This window comes from Trichosurus vulpecula, chromosome 2 (genome assembly GCF_011100635.1).
Source record: "Trichosurus vulpecula isolate mTriVul1 chromosome 2, mTriVul1.pri, whole genome shotgun sequence".
Lineage (NCBI taxonomy): Eukaryota > Metazoa > Chordata > Mammalia > Diprotodontia > Phalangeridae > Trichosurus > Trichosurus vulpecula.
In genome coordinates this window covers 364,695,379-364,713,904 of record NC_050574.1, presented here as the reverse complement: position 1 = coordinate 364,713,904, position 18,526 = coordinate 364,695,379, and the positions used below count along the sequence as shown (strand labels likewise).

The 18,526-nt window shown below is 37.2% G+C and overlaps 1 protein-coding gene across 2 annotated transcripts in view; it reads left to right on the top strand.

Annotated features, from left to right (window-relative positions):
- Positions 1–18,526, top strand: part of COL8A1 (collagen type VIII alpha 1 chain) — a 234,095-nt gene that overhangs the window by 15,669 nt on the left and 199,900 nt on the right. The window lies entirely within an intron of this gene.

The window sequence follows — 18,526 nt, the reverse complement described above, 5'->3', positions numbered from 1 at the left end:
GAGATAATATTTGTAAGAGACTTTGCAAGCTTAAAGCACTAAATAAACATTATTATTATTATCATCTTCATCATTGTGACTGGATTCATTCATTATTTTCCTTGAACTCATTTCTGAACTTGGGCAGCTGATTTATCACAAATGAGCCTGCAGCATTTGGTTCCACCCATATGAACTGGGCTTTTGAATTCAGGCATCTTTGAGACAGACTATAATCCTCTGAAAGTGGGTCAACACAGGTGCCAGGTCTTTGGTATATGACAGTGATAGCCCTTCAGCCCTTCCTGCCTTCTCTCAGGTCTTTTTAGGAATCATTGTCCCAACCACCAAACAGTGGTATCAAGTCCTGAGCTGGGCAGACCTTCTTATCAACAGTGTCCGCCAGCCCTAATGATCAAATGTCACCTGGCAGAAGATTAGATCTAGGCTTGTTAATAAGCCCTTTTAAAACAAACCAGGGAGAGAGTCTTAACAGCAACAATTTACAGGAGATGTTTAACAATTTCAGAGGACAGACATACCAAATGCCTTCCCTCTGACTCAGCTAAGAGCCATGGATGGGAGCAAGAGATGCCGTCTCAGAAGCCAGGACAATCAGCTGTGTCTTTTCCATTCACAGCTAAGGACAGCTCAGTTTATTTGGAGGCCCTGGAAAAACTTTCAATGAAAACTTAAAAAAAATTATCCTGCAATCACAAGCCAGACAGCATTGAGAAAATAATTATGGGTGTGTGTTTTTTTCCCCTGCCTTGTAAAATATTTACAAATCATAGCATAAGAAAATTCTCCAGTCAACGGTAAAGATAGCAATAACATCGAACTTGTAAATTTTTATTTTTATCCATAAAAGAATCACCATGTGTTTAAATCACACTTAGAGGCATACAAATAAAATTCCCATTAGTAGGCATACAGCTTTGTGGGTAATGAGAAAAGCTAAGATTTCCTCCTAAAAGAACATATTCAAAAGGCTGGTATGTCTTGCACATTTGGAGGCCACAGAGAAAGACGGGCAGGAAGAAGCTTTGGATCTTGATTTGGGAACTTTTTGTTATGAAAATATTTTATGGATCATCTCCCAAAAGCTTAAGAGTCAGAGGATGTTCAGGGTGCCCTGATTCTACAAATTGAGAAATTGAGACAGATGAAAAGTGAAATGACTTGCCAAGAACCACTTAGGAAATTAAAATGTGCTTATAGGGCCCTATAGGACCACGTCTCTTAAAGAAGATTCAGGAATCTAAGTATATTTAGGGAACTGATGATTTGCATATTCTCTGATCCTCAAAGAATAGCTCACCATTTTCTCTGGTTGGTTTATGACAAACAGGTTCTAAGTTGTACTCAGTGAAGACTGGCACCATAGGAAATTCCATATAAGGAGAGAAAACCAATTCTTTAAGTTGTCCTATATACTGCCTAAAATTTAAGATAATGTCTTGTCTACATTGGGGGCAGCTAGGATGTACAGTGGATGGAGTGCCAGGCATGAAGTCAGGAAAACTCATCTTCCTGAGTTCAAATCTGGCCTCAGAGACTCTCTAGCTGTGTGACCTTGGGCAAGTCACTGAACCCTCTTTGCCTCAGTTTCCTCATCTGTAAAATGATCTGGAGAAGGAAATGGTAAACCACTCTCTGCCAACATATCTCTGCCAAGAGAACTCTAAATGGAGTCAGGAAGAGTGAGATACAACTGAACAACAACAGCTTCTCTTACTTCTACTCTGTCATTTTATCTGTTCATTCAGTTGTGTTCATGTTTTTGTTTTTGAGAAGCAGCATAGTAAAATGGCTAGGACTGGGTTCAAGTCTTACATTTGACCCATTCTAGCTGTGTGACCTTGGGCAAGTCATTTAGCTTCTCAGTAATTCCCAAACAATTCTATAAAATTAAGTTACAGATCAAGTGTTTATTGTTATTTATTATTGCTATTGTTTATTTTATTTTTAATTTATGGAATAAAACAAGCATTTCCATAACATAGTACAGTAAAAAATAAATGAAAAAAATGCACATGAAACTGCAAATCTACTATGCACAACTTGCGATGCCTTTTAAATATGTGACAAAATTATTATCTAAATTTCTTTTTTTCCCTTTTTTTTCTCCCCTACCCTCTCCCCTCCTAACCTAAAGATGGTTACCATTAGACACAAATAGATGTGTGTGCATATATATATATATATATATACACACACATATATGTACACATGTGCCTACACACATATACATATTGTACAATTATTCTATAATACTTCTATTTATCAGTTCTTTCTCTGAATGCAGATAGCATCTTTCTTCCTATGTCCTTTATAGCTAATTTGGGTATATAAAACAGTCAAAATAACTTATTTGCTCAAAATCATTATTAAAACAATATTGCTATTACTGTATATATACAGTGTTCTCTTGGTTCTGCTCATTTCACTCTTCATTATTTCGTGCAAGTCTTTCCATGTTTTTCTAAGATCATCGAGCTCATGAATTCTTATAGCACAGTGGTATTCCATCACAATTATGTCCCGCAACTTGTTCAGCCATTGTCCAATTGATAGGCTTCCTTGCATTCTCCAATTCTTTGCCACCACAAAGAGAGCTGCTATAAACATTTTAGAAGATATAAGTTCTTTTCCTTTTTTCTTCATTATCTTTGGAAATAGACCTAGTAGTGGTATTACTAGGTCAAAGAGTAGGTAGTTTAATAACTCTTTGGTCATAATTCCAGATTGCTCTCCAAAATGGTTGGATCAGTTCATAATTCCACCAACAATGAATTAGCGTCCCAATTTTTCCACATCCGCTGCAACATTTTTCACTTTCCCCTTCAATCATTTTAGCCAATCTGGTAGGTGTGAAATGATATCTCAAGGTTGGTTTAATTTGCATTCCTGAAATCAATAATGATTTAGAGCTTATTTTTATATGACTATCAATTTTTATTTCTTCATTGAAAAATTGCCTGTTCATATCTTTTAACCATTTATCAGTTGGGGAATGACTTATATATTCTTGTAGACTTGACAAAGTCTACATTTTAGATGTGAGACCTTTATCTGAAAAACAATGAAAATTATTGTTTATTATTATTATTTGGTGAAACAAACAAAAGGTACTTTTTAAAGGATCAATAAGAAATATGGCTTAATGGATAAAGAGCAGCCTCCAAGGCAAGAACATCTGTGTTCACGACCGACCTATATCTGACATAGCCTGACTATGTGACCCTAGGCAAGTTATGCAACCACTCAGGGCTTTGAGGCAACTTTCTAACACTTTACATTGATAAGAAGGTGCCAGCCTGCATTGGTAGAAGATGTTTCCTTATATAGGAGTCCCCCAGACCAATGAAACCAGAGGTCACGTCCTTATCCTTATATCTGTCCTTTTAAAGTATCACAGATGTATAGCTAGAAGAAACCTTAGAGATCATTTCATCTAACCCCCTAATTTTACAAAGAAGAAATCTAAGGTGTGAAGATATTGGTTGACTTGTCCAGGGTCACACAGATAATGACAGAGTCAGGATATGAATCCAGATTCTCAGACTTCAGATCCAGTGGTCCTTCCACTATTCCAGGCATCATTCAGTTCAATTCAGTTCAACAAATATTTATTGGACTCCTCTGATGTGGGAGGCACTATGCTAAGTACTGTTGATACAAAGATAAGGACCCCTACGCTCAAGCCTTAGGCTGGGGGATACAAATGTAAACAAATAAGAAAACAAAAGATAATTTAAAGCAGAAAGGACTAAAAGCTAGGCTTCTCTCCCTGAAGGTGATTCCTCAGCTGAACCACAAAGGTTGGTAAGGATTCTAAGAGGTACCACTAAAGATTGAATGCATTCTAGGCCTGGAGGAAAGCCTTTGCAAACAAAAGCTTGGTGGTGGGAGATGAGAGGGAAACAGAGAACAGATAGGAAACAGAAAAGAAACACCCAATTTGTCTGGAACACATACACACACATACACATTTTCTAATAAATTATATCTTATCTTAGGAAAAAGGTCTGAATCCATTTCCAAAGTAGTTTACAAAGACCATTTAGAAAATATCCTAAAGTAACTGGACCTTCTTGATCTATGAGTAACATAGTCAATAAGCTTCTACCAAGCATCTACCCGTGCCAGGCACTGTCCTAAGCACTGGAGATAAAAAGAAAGGTGAAAACAATTCCTACCTTCAAGGCACTCACAGTTTAATATTAATAATGTTTAGCATTTACTAACCTTGATTCCCTCCTCCCATTATTGAGGGTTCTGACTGTCATCAGGGGTGTTAGACCTCAGGGAATTCGATCACATCATCCATCTATGCCTTTATTCATTCAATGATTATAAAATGCCAAGTGAAGAACCCTGGGGCACTCCACTAAAGACTTCCTCCTTGATAATAAGCCATTAATCATTGAACTTTTCTAATCTAACCATCAATCAATTCTGCATCCCTCTAGTTATCCTATGATTTTGCCCAATCTCTCCATCTTTTAGAAAAGAATAGCATTACTTTGTCAAGTGCTTATCTAAAATCTAGAAAATTATACAGCATTCTACATCTACAAAGTTATCATAGCATTCTCCTAATCCGCCAGTTATATAAAATTAGTCTGGCATGAGTTGTTCTTGCTGAAACCATGCTAGTTCTTGTGTAATCACTTCTTCCTGTTTTAATTTATTTATTAAGGGGCAATTAGGTGGTGCAATGGATAGAATGCTGGGCCTAGAGTCAGGAAGACTCATCTTCCTGAGTTCAAATCTGGCCTCAGATACTTTTACTAGCTATGTGACCCTGAGCAAGTCACTTAACCATCTTTGCTTTTTCCTCATCTGTAAAATGAGCTGGAGAAGGAAATGGCAAACCACTCCAGTATCTTTGCCAAGAAAACCCCAAATGGAGTAACAGAAAATTGGGCACTACTGAACAACAGCACACTTTCTGACTCCAGGTCCAGCACTCTATCCATTGTATCACCCAGATGCCTTGTATCCCTCCCGCTTAATACCAAAGGAAGGACCTTAAAACAACCTTTTCAAAACTTTGCCACTTCTTGCAGGAAACACCTAATCAAAGAATATCTGAGACGAAAGGGTCCTTCCCATGTCTGAACAAGAATCCCTTTATCACTGAAGAATGGTCATGTAACCTCCAGGTGAGATCGCCAGTTATGGGGAACTTGCTATCTCCTGAGCCTGGCGATGCTTCTTTGGGCTCCACTAGTGTCTTCAATCAAGTCATTTAACCTCCTCCATCCTCAGTTTCTCCCTCTGTAAAATGAGATGGTTGAATTAAATGACCCCTAAGGTCCAAGGTTTAACTCTCAGTCTGCAATCCTACAGTGCTATATTAGAACATTTTAACTTAGATTAAGCCAAATCCTGCCCCTTTCACCCATGCTCCCTCTGAGGTGAAAAACAGCAAGCCCAATTCCTTCATTGTCCAATATTCATCCCTTAAAATTTTCTATAGCATTTCCCCTCTTTTTTTTACCAATGCAATTAAAACTGACACTGTGATGGGAAGACTGAGGGACATGGCCAGATGTGACTTCTGAATCTTGCAGAAAGTTTAACTCTGTTCAGTGTAGCTGTAAGGTTAAGCATATTTTATAGTAACACCCCATTATCTGGAACTAGGCTGAATGGTAACCATAAGTATCTAGAACATGGCTGAGAATTGGGAAACAAGTGAAAAAATATTATAAACAGTGAAGGGCAAGGTTACAAAGTCCATTTATTTAAACTTAGGCAATCTAGTCAAAGGATAGTACCTACACCTTCACTTTAAGTCTATTTATTCTTACTTTACATAGAGTCATAGCCACTTTTAAAAAAAAATGTGTTTCCAAGCCTGCAACAAATGAAAAGTAGTGAATAAAGGATCCAAAGATTCTGCTAGAAGCAGGTATATAGACAGCCACAAAAAAAGTTATAGCTGACAACCTGATATCAAGGGGAAAGCTAGAAAATCTATTTGAAAAGGAGACACAAAAGCTAAAAATTCATTTAATGTAGGTACAAACCGTCCTACTTGCTTCAATGGGCCTTGAATTCATCATTCTACCGTAGCATAGTACAGTCATTAATTGGGGCAGTTAAGTAACACCAAGAATGGACTTGGCTTAGAATCAGGAAGACTCATCTTCCTGAGTTCATATCTGCCCTCAGATAATACCTGTGTGACCCTGGACAAGTCACTTAACCCTGTTTGCCTCAGTTTCCTCATCTGTTAAATGAGCTGGAGAAGGAAATGGCAAACCATACCAGCATCTTTGCCAAGAAAACCCCAAATGGGAGTCCGTCTGCCAAGACACACCCAGGGCCTATATGAACACAATTATGAAACACTTCTCACACAAATAAAGTCAGATCTAAATAAATGGAATAACATCAGTTGCTTGTGGTTAGGCTGAGCTAATATAATAAAAATGACCATTTTACCTAAATTAATTTACTTATTCAGTGCCATACCAATCAAACTACCAAAAATTATTTTACAGAGCTGGATAAAATAATAACAAAATTTATCTGGAAAAACAAAAAGTCCAGAATATCAAGGGAATTAATGAAAAGAAATGCTAGATAAGGTGGCCTAGCCATACCAGATATCAGAATGTACTATAAAGCAGCAGTCACCAAAACTACCTGGTACTGGCTAAGAAACAGAGTCGTGGATCAGTGGAACAGGTTAGGTACACAAGATGCAGAAGTCACCGACTATAGCAATCTCCTCTTTGATAAACCCAAAGAATCCAACTTCTGGGTTAAGAATTCAGTATTTCACAAAAACTGCCAGGAAAATTGAAAAATAGTATGACAGAAACTGGGAGTAGACCCATATCTTACACCACATACCAAAATAAAGTCACAATGGGTACATGATTTAAGAATAAAGGCTGATCCTATCAGCAATTTGGGAGAGCAAGGAATAGTTTACCTATCAGATTTATGGGAAAGGGAAGAATTTATGACCCAACAAGAGATAGAGAGCATTATAAAATGCAAAATGGATGATTCTGATTATGCTAAACTGAAAAGTTTTTGTATAAACAAAGCCAGTGCCACAAAGATTAGGAAGGAAGCAGAAAATTGGGAGAAAATCTTTACAACCAATGTCTCTGATAAAGACCTCATATCTAAAGTATACAGGGAACTGAGCCAAATTTATAGAAATAAAAACCATTTCCCAATTGAGAAATGGTCAAAGGATATGAACAGGCAGTTTTCATAGGAAGAAATTAAAGATATCTATAGGCATATGAAAAAAATGCTCTAAATCACTATTGATTAGAGAAATGCAAATCGAAGCAACTCTTAGGTACCACATCTCTCCTGTAAGATTACATGACAAAACAGGAAAATGATAAATGTTGGAGAGGATGTGGGAAAATTAGAACATTAATGCATTGTTGGCAGAGTTGTGAACAGATCCAGCCATTTTGGAGAGCAATTTGGAGTTATGCCCAAAGGGCTATTAAAATGTGCATATCCTTTGACCTAGCAATACCACTCCTAGGGCTATATCTCAAGGAGATCACACAAGTGGGAAAGTATGTACAAAAATGTTTATAGCTGGTCCTTTTGTGGTGGCAAAGAACTGGGAATCAAGGGGATGCCCATCAATTGGGGAATGGCTGAACAAGTTATGGTATATGAACGTAATGGAACACTATTATGCTATAAGAAATGGGGAAGATATGGACTTCATAATAACCTGGAGAGACCTACATGATCTGATGCTGAGTGAGAGGAGCAGAACCAGGAAAACATTATGCACAACCACAGACATATTGATTCTGTGATGACTAACTTTGATAGACTTGGCTCTCCTCAGCAATACAAGGCTCAAAAGGCAGCTCCAAGGACTCATGATGGAAAAAGCTAGCTACATCCAGAGAAAGAACTGTATAGTCTGAATGCAGATTGAGGCAAGCTATTTGCTCTCTTTTTCCCCCCTTTTTTTTGGTTTTGTTTCTTCACTCTCATGATTCATTCCATTGGTCATAATTCTTCTTTGCAACTTGACTACTGTGTGTAAATAAGTTTAATGTGAAGGTTTATGTAGAATCTATATCAGACTGCATGCCGTCTTGGGGGGGATGGGGGAGGGGAGGGAAGGGAAGAAAATTTGAAACTCACAAACATGTAAAACAGAGTGTTATAAACTAAAAATAAAAAATCTAATTTTAAAAAAAAAGAACCAACAGGCAAAAAAAAAAACCCACAACTGGACAGCAACTAATATTCATAATAATACCACAAAGGCAAGTTTTTAAATCCAGTTGACTACTTTGATGATTCTGCTTCTAATCTCTTATGGGTTTGGAAATGAAAACAACTAAATTGCTATAATTGTATATAAAGCAAGAGTAAATAGGCTCTATTATATCTATTTTGGCTGTACAATTATGATTCTACAAAGTCACAGAATTATCATCCACTTTGATAGAAGGAACATCCACACAGACCAAATTGGATCTTTGATTTATGCTTCTGGAGGATTTCTGGGAGGACATAGAAAAATCAAATGGGCTGGGATGAGTCAGGGATGAGTTTCAATAGGTACTGACAGAGGTAGTACCCATGTGAATGAAATCACAAATCCATTTATGTGTATGATGTTTTTTAAGTGTCTAATATATTTTGGAAGGGCTGCCATCCCAGAGGGTTAAAATAACAAAATGAGTTCAGTGCTTAAAGAAGTAAACTTTTGGCTATCCAGAAATTTCAAGCGCATAATAATAATTTCTTCCCTGGGGATTCAGAATGAGTGATATTTTGCTATCTTGTATTCTAATTGTTTGAAAACTGGTTATCCAGTTATGATATTACCACATGATATTAACCACAGATTATTATATAATTATCATCATATTATCTAATATTACCATATGAACATACAAAGCGAAGTCTTGAAGGGACTTTCGAGGCCATGTGCTCATTTTATCGAAGAGGAGATAGAGGCTGACAGGTTAGGTGTCTTGCCCAAGGTCACCCAGGTACTAAGTGATAGATCCAGGATTGCACTTTGGATCTTCCCACTCCAAATAAAGTGTTCTTTCTACTCTACCAGAAGAATATTGTTAAAGAGAATATTTGCTAAGCCAGAAAATTACATCCCCGAATATACTGGATAACTCTTTGAGGTTCTCAATTTCAAGTGAAAATATGATCAAAGCGGATAGCTAGAATTCAAACCCTTGAATCCTTACTTTCTTTTCAAAGGGCACAGTTGAAATGAAGGGGAGAAGGAATAGGGAAGGAGGAGGCCAGCAGAGAAATGACCTCACTACTGGGTGCCTCAATATATCTATTTCTACAATGAGTGTAATAAGAATGTACTTCACTGGGGATCTGGTGGGCTTTATTCTTGTTTTAAAAGTTGGAAAGACATTATAAAAATTCCAGTTATTTTTTCCTATTGCTCTTATTTCTCCCATGGCTTTAATATTTCATATAGGAGACACCCCCTCAACAAAATGATACAAAGAAAGTAAATCTTGCTCTGCTTTTCTTTGCTTAAAACCTTTCCTTTCCAAGGAACACAACAAAGAGAGAGAAAGCCAAATCCACTGACTCATGTCTTTTTCTAATAGTGCTGTGGTCAATTTGCTCTTACATAAAAAAGTAGTAATGAAGCTTTGAACTTGGGGTTTTGGAAGGCCACGAGTGGAAAAACATCTTTAGCGGAGAGAATGGCACATTCCAAATCTGTCCACTGTTATTCATTTGTGAGAAAAATCCACTTAGGCATTCCCTCCCCATTGATGCAATTTTCTTTCTTCTGACCTTTCTGATAAAAGGAGGTGGCTACATTTCATTTTGGTGAAATATTTGCATTTTCCTCTCAGGGTTTTTCAGACCTCACTCCTTACAGTCTTGGACAGTGCCTTGGCTTGAACTTGCCTTTAAGACAGAATTAAATTCAGCAGTTCATCCGCTTAGGTTATTTTGTTCAATTACTTCTGGGTCTTGTGTGCCTAATCTGTGGCCATAACTGTTTAGCTACTTTGGAATGCTAAAATGCAATGACCAATTCCTTTGTATTTTAATTTGAAATGGAGAGTTTCAATGATTATTGCTTGTTAGTATAGTTAGATATCTGGAACTACTAGGACAGAGGGAAGTTGTATCATTCTTGGGTGAGTGAAGGAACTAGGTAGCAAGGAATTTGTGGTTGTTCCTCCTTCGTTCTTGAAGAGGGACAATGACATCAGGATGGTGATATTATGACTTTCAAGTGAATTGGATTTAATCGAGGTAGGGCTGTACAGGCCTCACTCTCTCCTCCAGAGTCATCAGAGACCAGTGCCAAGACCCAGGCCAGGACAACCAGAGATGGCCCCGAATGCAGTAAGAAACCCTGGCCTTTTCAAGCGAATGTCTTTCCCAGGTCTCAGTTTGTCTGAGGCAACACCCATTCAGTGATTAAAGGCCAGGCAGAGATACTCAATCAACTTTGATGAAACAAATCGAGTTCGACAATTAAATTCACCCAGTATTTCTCCAGCATCTCCTTTGTCAGCTGGGGCAGCTAAGTGGCATAATGGATAGACTGCCAGGCCTGGAGTCAAGAAGATTCATCTTCATGAGTTCAAATACAGCATCAAACTCTTACTAGCTGTGTAACTCAACCCTGTTTGCCTCAATTTCCTCAACTGTAAAGTGATCTGGAGAAGGAAATGGCAAGCCACTCTAGTATCTTTGCCAAGAAAACCTCAAATCGGGTCACCAAGAGTCATACACAACTGAATGTGACTGAACAGCAACACTTTGTCAAACTCACTGAGTTAGGTGTTAGTGATTCAAAAATAAAATGTTAAAATGTTTCTGATCTCAAAGAGTTTAAATTCTACCAGGCTTGAGTTAATAACTCAAAATTCAACTGAAATGGTTTAGCCACTCTGGATTGCTAACATGTGACAATCAACTCATCTATGTTTCAACCATTAACAGAGAATTTTGATGATTGTTACTCTTTCATATAGTTTGAGATCTGGTACTACTAGGCCCATTTCCTTTCTGGTTTTCTCAATTATTTCCCTTAACATTCTTAACATTTTCTTCCTCCAAATCAATTTTATTATTATTTTGTCTAGTTTTACAAGTCACCCTTTGGTAGTTTGATAGTATAATCTATAAATTAATTTAAGTAGTTTTTGTCATTTTTATCATGTTAGCCAGAGCCCAAATTTAAGGGGTTTTTTTTTAGTTTGTACAGAGTGTTTTATTATATTCATATAATTCCTACATGTTCCTTTGAAAATAGACTCCCTTATATTTTATAGATCTGTAGTTATTTTCAAAGAATTTTTTTCTGTATCATCCCGTTGGGTTTTGTTGTTAATATACAGAAGAAATGGTGATTTTGTCTATTAATTTTATATCTTGCTATACAATCAGTCAATCAACAAGCATTTATTAATGGCCAAACATTGTACTAAGCACTGGGTGTGCAAAGAAAGGCAAAAAATAGTCCCTGTCTTAAATTGCTAGAGAAGACAACTTGAAAACAACTATGTACAAATAGGATATATACAGGATATGCTGGATAATATCAGAGGGAAGGTTCTAATGTTAAGGAGCACTGGGAAAGGCTTCTTGTAGAAGTTGATCGTTTAGCTGAGACTCAAAGGAAGCCAGAAAAGCTAAGAAGTGTAGTGGAGGAAGAAGAGAGGTTCAGAGATGAAGGATGCCAATGGAAGTGACCAGAATCAGGAGATTGAGAGTCACGTGTGAGGCACATTAAGGAGCCTGGTGTAACTGGATCACAAAATATGTAGGAGGCATAAGGTGTAAGAAGACCAGAAGGGTAGAAAGAGACCAGGTTATTTTTGTGGTTGTTCAGTTGTTTCAGTCATGTCTGACTCTTCATGACCCCATTTGGGGTTTTCTTGACAAAGATACTGGAGTGGTCTACCATTTCCTTTTCCAGCTAATTTTACAGATGAGGAAACTAAGGCAAATAGGGTTGAGTGACTTGCCCAAGGTCACACAGCTAGTAAAAGTGTCTAAGGCCAGCTTTGAACTCATGAAGATGAGCCTTCCTGATTCTAGACCCAGCATTCTATATACTGTGCCTCCTAGCTGTCCCAGGTTATAGAGGGTTTTAAAGGCAAAATAGAGAATTTAATTTTGATCCAGGGGCAATAGGGAGCCACTAGAGTTCATTGAACAGGGGAATGACCTAGTCAGATTTGTGCTTTGTAGTTCAGTCAATTTACAATTATATCTGACAGTTTATGACCCCATTTGGGGTTTTCTTGGCAAAGATACTGGTTTGTCATTTCCTTCTCCAGCCCATTTGACAGATGGGGAAACTGCAGTGAATGGACTTAAGCGTCTTGCCCAGGGTCACACAGCCAGGAAGTGACTGAGGCCAGATTTGAATTCAGGAAGATAAGTCTTCCTGACTCCAGGTTCGGCACTCTACCCACTGTACCATCTGGCTGCCCCAGTTGACAGCCAAGTGAAAGATGGAAGAGAATAGAGAGAGAACTGTAACAGAGACCAACTAGCAGGCTATTGCAAGATTCCAGTTGTTAGGTAAGGAGGTCCTGGACCAGCATGGTGACAGCGTCAGAGAGAAAGTATATATGAGTTGATATGAAGTAGAATTCCAAACCAGGGGGATTGAGAAGATAGTGGTGTCCTTGACTGTCACAGGAAAATTTGTAAGAGGAGAGGTTCCTTTCTGGACATGTTGAGTTTAAGATGTCTATAATATATTATCTTTGAGAGGGTCAACAGGCAGTTCACAATGTAAGACTGGAGGTCAACAGAAAGTTTAAGGAGGGAAAGATAGATTTGAGTATTATCAGCATAGAGATGACAATCCGACCTGTGGTCACTGATGGGATCACCAAGTGAAGTAGTATAAAGGAAGAAGAAAAGATGGCTCAGGACAGAACTTTGAGGTACACTTAAGATTAGGAAGGATAATTGGGGAAAAGATCTAGCCAAGGAGACTAAGAAGGAGTGGTCAGACAGACAGGAGGAGAACAAGGAAAGAGCATTGTCAAGAAAGCCTGGAGAGAAAAGTATATCAAAAAGAAAGGGGTTACAGACAATGTGAAAGGTTGTGGAGAGGTAAGGGGGAAGACTGACAAAAGGCAATTAGATTGCGCTATTAAGAGATCATTAGTAACTCCGGAAAAAAAACCATTTCAATTGAATGATGAGGTTGGAAGCCATAGTACAGATAGTTTAGAAATGAATGAAAGGGAATTAAGTAAAAGCATTGATTATATAGAGCCTTCTCAAGGAATTTAGCTACAAAAAAAGAGATATGTTGCAGGTGTGTATATATGTGTGTGTATATGATATTATTTGTATATATTATATAAATATATACATCATATATTTATATATTTAATTCTATATCTAAATTCTTTACTTATTGTTCTGTTAATCTGGGTATTTTATTTTTTGCAAATATTCATTCATTTCATTGAAGTTATCAATTTTATTGGAAAACAATTGGGCACAATAGTTTTTTAGTAATTTTCCTAATTTCATCATTTGTTATTATTTCTCTTTTTCATTTTTTATATTGACAATTTTATTTTACTCTCTTTTGTTAGGTTAAGTAGTGGTTCACCTTGTTTTGCCTTATTTTTGTTTTTTTCAAAAAAGCAGCTTTTAATTCTAATCAGCTCAGTGGAGTTTTTTGTTTTGTTTTGAAGTTTATCTCACTTGATTTACAGCAGAATTTTTGTTTTTGTGTTTAGTTGAGATTTTTGATTTGTTGCTCATTTGGGTGTTTTTTGGGGGTGGGGTTTGTTTGTTTTTTTTTTTTTTTACTTTCATGCACGATACATTCTTCCACTGTATCTTTCTTTTGTTATCTGTGTGTTTAGAAATAGCCATTTTCCCTAAGGACTGATTTAGCTCTATCCCAAACATTTTGGTATATTGTCTCGAAGTGGTAATTTTCTTTGATGAAATTATCTGTTGTTCTTCTGATTTTTTCTTTGACTCAACAATTCTTGAGGATGATATTATTTTGTCACCATTTTGGTTTGAACCCCTCCTTCAAATGTCTTTTCTCTGTTGTTTCCAAATTCCTGTTTATACCTTGCTTATACATAGATGTTTTCATGTTGTCTTTCCCATTGTTCTGTGAAGAGCAAGGATTTTTTTTTTTTGCCTTTCTTTGTATCCTCAGCATTTTAGTACAGTACCAGGCTATTAACAAACATTTATTTATCAAAGGACATCAATTTTATTGTATTGTGGCAAATAAAGTACATTTAATATTTCTGCTTTTCTAAATTTTTTATGAATCTTTATGACCTAGCACATGGGGCAATTGTTGTAAAGATGCCATGCACAGCTGAACAATATGTTTTTCCTGCCTTTTCCCATTCAGTTATTCCTAGAATACATTTAGCTCTTCTAAAAACAAAAAAAGCCCCAACTATTCCAGATCCTTAACTTCTTCCTTGCTTATCTTTTTATTACTTTTTAAATGATTCTGAAAAGCAAACATTAATGTTCCCAATAATAGTTTTGTTGTCTAATTCTGCCTATAATTCATTTAACTTTCCTTTAAATATCTAGATGCAGCTAGCATCGTGTTTCGTATATGACTAACTTGTAGTTGGATCATGGGATCATAAATTTTAAATTTTAAAAAGATTTTATTGGTGTCTTTTGCTTTTGTATTAGTCTTTTCTGGATATTCACTACCCCTTCTCCTTTGCCTTCGTCTTCCCACTCTCTTCTCCCTTCCCCTCAAAAATCCCCAACCAACAAAGAAAATGAATTAAGTAAAATCAACTAACACAGTCGCTATGTCTGACAGCCTTTCAAACATTCTGTACCAATAGTCTTCTCTACCTCCGGGCTTCCCTGGCTTCCTTCAAGTCCCAGATAAAATTTTGTCTTCTACGAAAGCCTTTCCTGATCCCTCTTAATGCTAACACCTCCCCTCTATTGATTATCTCCAATGTATCTCATACATATATATATGTATACACACATATATGTATATATGTGTGTGTACACACACACTTATGTGTGTGTGTGTGTATATATATATATAATCTTGTTCATACAAACCTGTGTTGTCTTTCCCATTATACCGTGAGCTCCTTGACAGCAGGACTAACTTTTGTCTTTCTTTGTATTCCCAGCATTTAGCACAATTCCTGGCACGTAATAAGTGCTTAGTAAATACTTACCACTTGATCCCTCCTACCAGTACATCCAATCTTGCTGAGCACCATCTATTTCCCTGGTAACTTGATTGGCCTTTCATGATAGACAGAAGTATGAAAAGTGTCTTCCTAGCTGCCTAGTTTCTCTGTTGTTGATCATTTTTCAGGCATGTCCAACTCTTTGTGACCCCATTTGGGATTTTCTTGGCAAAGATACTGGAGTAGTTTGCCATTTCTTTCTCCAGCTCATTTTATAGATGAGGAACTGAGGCAAACAAGGTGAAGTGACTTGCCCTGGGATCACACAGCTAGGAAGTGTATGAGGTCAGATTTAAACTCAGGCCTTCCTCGCTCCAGACCTGGTGCTCTATCCACTGAGCCACCCAGCTGCCCATGTCTGGTTATTAGTCCTCTCTTTTATGCCACCTCTAGCACTTAGCACAGCCACTGGTACATACTAAGTGCTTAATAAATCCTTGTTTGGTAGCATTTGGCAGCAAAGAGTACAGCCCATCTTCATTTAGTCACCTTATCTACCATCCCTGCTCAACATCTAGGAGAACAACAGCCATTTTCCAATATTGGGTTAGGATTTGTCCTCTTCGTCTTTTTGTATGTAATATAACTATGAATTATTTTATAGTTATTATTCCAATAAGGGATACAAAAATATCATTTTTAGTTGCACTGAACCTGTGGTTTTGGATCTCCTTTCTGGACTGTATCATTATTATTATTATTATTAAACAATAACTGGTATTTCATAGTGCATTTACATTTTCAGAGCACTTTATATAGCATATCTCATTTGATGCCCACAACAAGCCAGGGAGACAAGTACTACAGACATTTTTAATTTTACAGATGAGAAAAATGATATTCAAAGAGCTTTCATGATATGCCAATGGTCAACCGAGTAGGAAGCATAAAAGATAAGATTTAAACCTAGGTCTTACCTCCAGGTCTAGGAATCTGTTCACTATATCACTCTGATTAACTTGGAAAAGTATCCAAAAATCTGTATCTGAGGTAGAGGAGATAATTTCAAGCCAATATTTTCCCTTTTTTTATTGTTTTCCAAGGAGTCTCTTTTTTCCCCTTGGTTTTTAGAATTTAGCCATTTATAGCCATGCTTATAACCAGTCCAGAATGAACAGTTGACTTCTGTTATTTTTCAGCTATTAATATCACCAAAATTATTCTTCGCCTTCCTAGTGAGCCCTTATGCCCTCTCTGGCTACTTGAAATAAATCACAGCTATCTTAGGTCTCAGTGAAACTAGGATGTATGTGATCCTATCAAGAAAAATAACATATCTTGGACTTTCTCAACGTAGGTTGAATCACGTTTTAAGAATAATTGAAAACATACTTTACTAGCAAAAAGCGCCAATAAACCAGCAAAAGCATATGAACACATCCAGGCTCAACTTCTTTACTTTTTAATAAACTGCAATATTGTACCCTAGGAATGGTAAAAAAAAAAAACAAAAAAAAAAAAACTGTTGATTAGTGTCAGGTCAGCATGAAGTGATTGCACCGAATCCCCAGAAGGACTGTGCACAGAGAATTCCCACAGACAAGACAGTAGCTGTAGAGCTTTTCATGGCCTCCTTTATGTTAGCTCGGAGACCCTGTCTGCCTCTGTCAAGGAGAGGTGGTATTTCAGTGCTGTGTTGTTGTTTTTTTAACCTGTTTTCAAATTTATAAAACATGATTATCTTCCTATAATAATTACTTTAAATATAATAACAGCTGACATTTAACATTCCTAAGGTTTATAATATCCTTTCTATATATGATCTTATTTGAGCCTCACAATAGCCTAGTGTGGTAATATTACACCCATTTTAAAGATACAGCCAGTGAGGCTCCTCTGAGTTTTAAGTGCTTTGTTTTTAACGAAACCACTAAGAAAATGTACTAGCAATCCAATCCTTTTTGTGTATACATACACACAATTTCTGCCCAATTTCTGCAACATCACACACCTACTTCTATAAAACAAACATTGAATTGGTCTGCTTCTTGCACACCCCCAAAAACAGAAACCCCAGTGTGGTTCTTGGAGATTAGCACAGACTTTGAAACTTCTCAGAGGTACATTCTGATGGTGGCTATATGTGTGTGTGTGTGTGTGTATATATATATATATATATATATATATATATATATATATATATATATATATATATATATATATATATATATATATATAAGATTTATATATTCAGTTTATATAAAATGTCACCATTCACTTTTTAAAAAAATTAGCTCCATTAAAAAGGCTAATTTCAAAGCTTCTGGATAGAGTAACCAAATGACTTTCCAACTGTGGTGTTAGGAAGAACAGAACTATTCTATGTATTAAAAGGTCTTGGAGGGGCAGCTAGGTGGGGCAGTGAGTAGAGCACCGGCCCTGGAGTCAGAAGGACCTGAGTCCAAATGTGACCTCAGACATTTGACACACTTACTAGCTGTGTGACCTTGAGCAAGTCACTTAACCCCAATTGCCCTGCCTTCCCCTCTCAAAAAAAAAAGGTCTTGGTTCTGTCACTGATGAGGGTGATCTTAGGAATCATTTGGACTCTCCCTGCTTGACTTTCCTTATCTATTAGATAAGACATGTAACATTCTCTCCAGTTCCAGTAAAACTTTATGATCCTGGGGCAGCTAGGTGGCACAGTGAGTAGAGCATTGGCCGTGGAGTCAGAAGGTCCAGTTCAAATGCGGCCTCACACACTTAACACACTTACTCGCTGTGTGACCTTGCGTAAATCACTTAACCTCAATTGCCCTGCCTTCCCCCCTCAAAAAAAACTATGATTTCTAAGGTTCTTTCATCATTTAGTTTCTGATATTTCAAGGTGAGCTCACTCCCAAACATAAGCCAAAAGTCATGAGTAGGAATGAGTATACATTTGTACAAAACGTTAGCATGATCCTCTCCCCTTTTGTAAAAATGAAAACAAAAAACCTCTAAGTGCATGTCAAGGACAAAGCACCTTTCTTGCAAATGAAGGACAAAGCATCAAGGTGTTGCTGCTGCTGATTATGATGATAATGATGACCTGTAAGGGCAAGCAAAGTGGGACTTTTTGTTGTCTTTTGTTTTGGAGTGCTTCTCAGCACTGGGGCAATCAAGTGCCTTCGACTGAGTCTTGCCTTTGTTTGTAGGAAGGCCCACACCCTTTTGCTAGTCATGAGAGGTGTGAAGCACTCTGACCCTGAAGAAGTGTTAGCATTTTGTTTGGGGCTCTTAGGTAAGCATTTTGTTTGGAAGAGTGTTGCTGTGGAGACTCTGGGTAGCCGTTAAGGAGCCCCACTACTGCCCCAGCTTTGAAAAAACCAGATGTTGGTGCTTCTCTC